The following is a 7,738-nucleotide window of genomic DNA, read 5'->3' on the forward strand; positions in this document are numbered from 1 at the left end:
TTTGGCGTTTTGTGGAGTAATCGTACTCAAAGCTTTGCGGAACAGTTGTGGGATGATGCGGTGGTCTAGCGGTTCTAGGCGCTCAGTCCGGAACCGCGCGACTGCACGGTCGCAGGTTCGAATCCTGCCTCGGGCATGGATGTGTGTGATGTCCTTAGGTTAGTTAGGTTTAAGTAGTTCTAAGTTCTAGGGGACTGATGACCACAGACGTTGTCCCATAGTGCTCAGAGCCATTTGAACCATTTTTGTGGGATGATAGGTACCCTGGAAAGTGAATTTTGGTCCGTCATTATGATGAAATTTTCTCGCTGATGAGGAAATGCGCTACAAATTTATCGCACACGTTTTGAATCATAACCACGTCCTCCAAATACCGTATAGGGGATGTTCGGGCTAGAGGTATACACAAACGAAGCCTTATAACGAAATAACTCGAAATTTTCTGTTGTTGGGTACACTCTCCAAGACGTGATCCTGAACAGCTTTTAGTCGCATGTTGCATGAGCACCTGTGACACGGCACTCCTATCTAGAACATGTTGAACTATGCAGTTCCACTTATGCTTCCCGACGTCATTTTCCAGCATGATAATTCCTCTTCCCCTCCCTCACGCATTATCACGGGGTTGTTACGACATTTCCCCAACAGATGTTTCCTGAGCACCTGACTCTGCTGGATTTTATTGCATGCATGTTAAACAAGAACATTGCTTACAGAAGAAGGGTAAGAGATCTGACAGATTTGAGATAATACATCTGCGCCATACCGTCTGTCACGCTTAAGGACACGTGGGGAAGAGTAGAGTATCGTTTCGATATCTGTCAAGCAACAAACGGTACCTACATTGAACTGTACCAACATGCATAAAAATCTTTGGCCTCCTGTGTATAACGTTAGACAAATTAAGTTATAAGCCTTTATAGGAACTGAAATATAAAGAAATGTTTTTCTATACCTCTAGCCCGAACACCGTGAACAATAACTTAATTTCGTTATTGCGCAGTTTGTCTGTTATAATACGAAAAATGGAACATCAGTGTCACGGAGAAAGATGTTGCACACTTTGAACGTTCCTGTCTGTAAGGTTCGTTAACGGATTATCGCTGCCTCGGTCAAACAGCAATTGTGATTCCTCGCGAAACCGCCGGCCGCGGTGGTCTTGCGGTTCTAGGCGCTCAGTCCGGAACCGCGCCACTGCTACGGTCGCAGGTTCGAATCCTGCTTCGGTCATGGATGTGTGTGATGTCCTTAGCCCGCATCTCGTGGTCGTGCGGTAGCGTTCTCGCTTACCACGCCCGGGTTCCCGGGTTCGATTCCCGGCGGGGTCAGGGATTTTCTCTGCCTCGTGATGGCTGGGTGTTGTGTGCTGTCCTTAGGTTAGTTAGGTTTAAGTAGTTCTAAGTTCTAGGGGACTGATGACCATAGCTGTTAAGTCCCATAGTGCTCAGAGCCATGTCCTTAGGTTAGTTAGGTTTAAGTAGTTCTAAGTTCTAGTGGACTAATGACCACAGCTGTTAAGTCCCAAAGTGCTCAGAGCCATTTGAACCATTTTTTCCTCGCGAAACCACTTGTATCACTTCGTCTGGTGATAAACAAGCATCACCGAACTCACTGTCCATAAGTGTAGATGTTTCTGGTGTAGCTTTTACAGTTTGAAGTAAAACCTGTTTACTGTCGGGTGCTGTAATGTTTGATAGAGACGAACAGAAAGCACAGAAACTACAAGTAATGTAGTTTCCTCCTCATATCATATTTTACCCTTAATACCTAGGGAAAAATAACGATCCTTTGACAGATTATCTAGTATAATGAAATGATAATTAAATGGACACCCTAGCTGCAAACAGGCGTTGATGTACTTCATTGGAAACACGTTGAAAATGTGTGCCCCGACCGGGACTCGAACCCGGGACCTCCTGCTTACATGGCAGACGCTTTATCCATCTGACCCACCGCGGGCTCAGAGGATAGTGGATCTGCAGGGACTTATCCCTTGCACGCTCCCCGTGAGATCCACATTCCCAACATGTCCACACCACTACATTCGTAGTGCACCTAATAGATGTTTGCCCATCATACTCATTACTCGTGGCAGATTAATCTACCAAGTCCCGTACGAGTTCGGGCATAGCGTGTGCGTTCGCACAAGAAGGTCACTGGCCGGGAAGCCATATTTTAACTATATATGACGGTAGTATCTGTTCCCGAAAGAACAGTTATCGTGGATGACCATGCAGCTTCGCTAGAAATGAAACGATAATTAAATGGACACACGCGGTGGCTCAGATGGATAAAGCGTCTGCCATATAAGCAGGAGGTCCCGGGTTCGAGTCCCGGTCGGGGCACACATTTTCAACATGTCTCCAATGAAGTACATCAACGCCTGTTTGCAGCTAGGGTGTCCATTTAATTATCATTTCATTTCTAGCAAAGCTGCATGGTCATCCACGGTAACTGTTCTTTCGGGAACAGATACTACCGTCATATATAGTTAAAATATGGCTTCCCGGCCAGTGACCTTCTTGTGCGAACGCACACGCTTGGTAGATTAATCTGCCACGAATAATGAGTATGATGGGCAAACATCTATAGTTGTTAGTATACACTAACTCCCAGAGAAATCTTCCAGACAGGTTTCCAAATAGTGAATGTTTTTCCAACTTTAATCTTACTGCATGAAATTTTACTCTGTTGGTCTTACCATCGCTGGCTGGATCTTTATTCTGCTGTCAAGAGAGATGCTCCAGTCACATACAGGGTGGTCCATTCATCGTGACCGGGCCAAATATCTCACGAAATATGCATCAAAAGAAAAAACTAGAAAGAACGGAACTTGTCCAGCTTAGAGGGGGAAACCAAAAAAATGGTTCAAATGGCTCTGAGCACTATGGGACTCAACTGCTGAGGTCATTAGTCCCCTAGAACTTAGAACTAGTTAAACCTAACTAACCTAAGGACATCACAAACATCCACGCCCGAGGCAGGATTCGAACCTGCGACCGTAGCGGTCTTGCGGTGCCAGACTGCAGCGCCTTTAACCGCACGGCCACTTCGGCCGGCTAAAGGGGGAAACCAGATGGCGCTATGGTTGTCCCGCTAGTTGACGCTGTCATAGGTCAAACAGATATCAACTACGTTTTTCAAAAATAGGAATCCCCATTTTTATTACATATTCCTGTAGTACGTAAAGAAATATGAATGTGTTAGTTTGACCACTGTTTTCGCTTTGTGATAGAAGGCTCTGTGATAGTCACAAACATATGGCTCACAATTTTAGACTAACAGTTGGTAACAGGTAGGTTTTTTTAAATTAAAATACAGAACGTAGGTCCGTTTGAACATTTTATTTCTGTTGTTCCAATGTGAAACATGTACTTTATGAACTTACCACTTCTGAGAACGCATGTTGTTACAGCGTGATTACCTGTAAATACCGCATTAATGCAATAAATGCTCGAAATGGTGTCCGTCAACCTCATTGCTTTTGGCAATACGTGTAACGAAATTCCTCTCAACAGCGAGTAGTTCGCCTTCCGTAATGTTCGCACATGCATTGACAATGCCCTGACACATGCTGCCAGGCGTTGTCGGTGGATCACGATACCAAATATCCTTCAACTTTCCCCACAGAAAAAAATCCGGGGACGTCAGGTCCGGTGAACGTGCGGGCCATGGTATGGTGCTTCGACGACCAATCCACCTCTCATGAAATATGCTATTCAATACCGCTTCAACCGCACGCGAGCTATGTGCCGGACATCCACCACGTTGGAAGTACATCGCCATTCTGTCATTCGGTGAAACATCTTGTAGTAACATCGATAGAACATTACGTAAGAAATCAGCATACATTGCATCATTTAGATTGCCGTCGATAAAATGGGGGCCAATTATCCTTCCTCCCATAATGCCGTACCATACATTAACCCGCCAAGGTAGCTGAAGTTCCACTTGTCGCAGCCATCGTGTATTTTCCTTTGCCCAATAGTGCATATTCAGCCGGTTTATGTTACTGCTGTTTGTAAATGACGCTTCGTCGCTAAATAGAACGCGAGCAAAAAATCTGTCATCGTCCCGTAATTTCTCTTGTGCCCAATGTGACGTTCAAAGTCGTCGTCATGCAATTCCTGGTGCATAGAAATATGGTACGGGTGCAATCGATGTTGATGCAGCATTCTCAACACCGACGTTTTTGAGATTCCCGATTCTCGCGCAATTTGTCTGCTACTGATGTGCGGATAAGCCGCGACAGCAGCTAAAACACCTACTTGGGCGTCATCATTTGTTACAGGTCGTGATTGATGTTTCACATGTGGCTGAACACTTCCTGTTTCCTTAAAAAACGTAACTATGCGGCGAACGGTCCGGATACTTGGACGATGTCGTCCAGGATACCGAGCAGCATATATAGCACACGCCCGTTGGGAATTTTGATCACAATAGCCCTACATCAACACGATATTGACCGTTTCCGCAATTAGTAAACGGTCCATTTTAATACGGATAATGTGTCATGAAGCAAATACCGTCCGCACTGGCGGAATGTTACGTGATACCACGTACTTATACGTTTGTGACTATTACAGCGCCCTCTCACAAAGCGAAAAAAGTGGCCAACTAAAACATTCATATTTCTTTACGTAGTACACGAATATGTAATAAAAAATAGGGTGTCCTATTTTAAAAAACGCAGTTGATATGCGTTTGACCTATGGCAGGGCCATCCAGCGGGCCAAACATAGCGCCATCTGGTTTCCCCCTTCAAGCCAGACAAGTTTCGTTCTTTGTAGTTTTTTCGTATGATGCTTATTTCGTGAGATATTTGGCCCGGTCACTATCAATGGACCACCCTGTATATTTTGATGAAATTGTACCTCGTCATCGGTTTGTGGGTGTACGCAAAATGACTTGATCCTTAGCTGTGAAGACGGTGTCATAGGGTCGGAAGGGGGGGGGGGGGGGGACAACAGTAGTGCTGGGGTATTGCACGTCCGAAGGAACATTGCATCGAACTTTAAAGACACTGTCAAATAAGACACTGTGCTAGTATATTTCATGCCAGAGTCAAGACAGTTTGATGAGAAAACTAAATAAGTCTCTCCCTGTGCGGTAATCACATAATTGTTCGAGAACTCTGGGTAGCGCACACTGCATGCTGCAGTTATGGCTGATGATTTCGTTCCTCATTACCAGATGGTTTCCATCTGGAGTTTTACCGCACATTCCCCGGCTTTATGCCCCAACCCCTCCCCAATTGGATTGCTACTTACCAAGAATGGATGTTCTCAGACATTCCATGCCCTCCTGCCTTTGTGGAGGGATTGATTATTCCAACCCCCAAGATGTCCAGGGGACGGGAGTTATTGAATATTAGCAGCCGTTTATCATGCTTCATCGTGATGTTGAGATTTTCACCTGGCTCCTCGCAGCCCATCTCAGGTGTATCCTGCGCCACGTTATATCTGTGGATCAAGCATGTCTTGGTAGGGACAGTAACATAGAGACAGCGTTCGGTGGCTATCGCAAAGTTATCGGCCTAGAAGTGACCTGACGCTTTCGAGAGGGTGAGCCACGGCTATCTTGCATAACTGATGCGATGGATGACCTTTCCCTGTGACACCATGCGACTTATTTGGTGTCCCTCATCATGGGTGATGATCAATGGACGTGCTGTAGGCTCCGTTAATATTTCAGCAATTGTTCTGGCACGGTTTTGCATTGGCGAAGATCCTTTCTGCCACTGCTCTCACATACAGACTGTGCTGCCTGTTAACTGAGCGCACAATGAGGGGACATACATTTATCTGTGTGTGGACGACCTGGTCTTTTCGGCTCAGTCTAGGAACGAGATACGTGTGGCGCTGAAAAGGATCGCTCGATATGGAACTGCTGTGTGCAGTCATATGAATTTGGTGAAGTAGGGTGCTTTAGACTTTTGCAGCGGTCTTCTGGATAGGTCGTGTGGATCCGTTGCAATCGATGGACACGCTCAAATGTTTTTGAATTACCTTCACGTGCGACATATGTTCAACAGCCACAACTAACTGTAAATGCCTACTTCAAGTGATCTCCATGAGTGTTCAAAGAAATTTGATCCAAACTGTCGACACAGCACAATGGGTTGATTCTGTCAATACCCATCTGGCGTATAGGATACCGCATTTGTCCGACATCTTACCAGTTCCGAATGCGAACAACAATTTCATCAAATACAGTTATGTCAATGCAAAACTTGCCTCGTACCAAGTCTCCTACAGCATGTGACGTTTATCGCCTAATAATGAGAGGTCACACCTTGAGGCGGCAACCTGAGATTGCATAGCTCATAATGTGGTATTAAGTACACCATGTCCTCCTCACCACGTAGGCTCGTGTGACAGGGTATCGGTTGTCAATGAGAACCATGTGATGCGACTCCAGCTATATACCATTAATATGACAGATTCTCTGCATCGCCCTGAGTGCCAAACGCTTGTGGACCCTCTGTAGAGATGTGGCTGCTGGTACGGAAAATAATTACTTTACCTCTTCGCACTGATCCACACACCGTTGTCCTGCAGTCGCTTCAGTTACCAGATCAGACCTCTTCCCTAGCGCGCAGACAAACGCAGTGAATTGGATCGAACGACTGTCAGTTCATTATTTGTTTCAAGATGGCACCAAGAGCACCCTTAAATTTCAGACGTATCTCCAAGATCGTCATACCGCTTTAATGCGCCATGCGAGATTATGTGAATATAATGCCAATTTTTTATGTAGTGTTTTGGTGGATCCTCCCTGCAGCTGGGTTGTGCTGGATAGAGACGGTGATCTCTTGTTTGGTGCTGTTCTGGAACATGAACGATGTATTAGGTTCAAAATGGTTCAAATGTCTCTGAGCACTATGGGAATTAACATCTGAGGGCTAATGACATCACACACAGCCATGCCCGAGGCAGGATTCGAACCTGCGACCGTAACGGTCACGCGGTTTCAGACTGAAGCGCCTAGAACCGCTCGGCCACAGATGTATTAGGACTATGCAGTATTTATGGAGACCATGTGCCCGAATCACGCCTGCTGTGACTTGGGTAACAACGTGTACCTACCCATCACTGATTCGTATGCAGTCACTGTTTTGTTTTGTTTCGTCAGGAGGGCGTTCTATGTTAATTGTTGTTTTGTGTCATCTTAATGACGTCCCCAGTTCCTGAATGAATCTGTTGTGTGTTGATAGTTTGATAACAAAAACAGCAAAAAAGTTACACTGTTAATGGCCTTGTAATATATTCAGCAGTATGAATCGCTTGTAGTGTTTTATTCTTTAAACATTAGAAAAAGATATTTACTTGGCGTAGTTCATGTTTGTGAACTGTTGTGTAACATTGCATGCAATAAGTGGTTAAAGCGATCATCGTATAACGCGGGAAAGAAAGTAGTTAAGGCGACAGATCGCGTAAAGCGGAAAATCCGGTTTCGAATCCTGGTCCAGCACAAATTTTCATTAGTTTCCAGTAAATTGTATAGTACTGTCAATTTGCGAATGCATGTCATGATTTAATACGGCTATAAAAAGTCAGCAGTGTCTGCATACATGTCTGAAAGAACATTACATCGAACTTTGCAGACACACTCAAATACAGCCACTGCACCGATGTATGTCATTTCAAAACCAAGGGTATCAGACAAGAGAAATAGATAAGTCTCTCGCTGTGTGGAAATCACATAACCACGCGAGCACTGTGAATAACACACACTG

Source organism: Schistocerca americana, chromosome 5 (genome assembly GCF_021461395.2).
Source record: "Schistocerca americana isolate TAMUIC-IGC-003095 chromosome 5, iqSchAmer2.1, whole genome shotgun sequence".
In the NCBI taxonomy this organism is placed as follows: domain Eukaryota; kingdom Metazoa; phylum Arthropoda; class Insecta; order Orthoptera; family Acrididae; genus Schistocerca; species Schistocerca americana.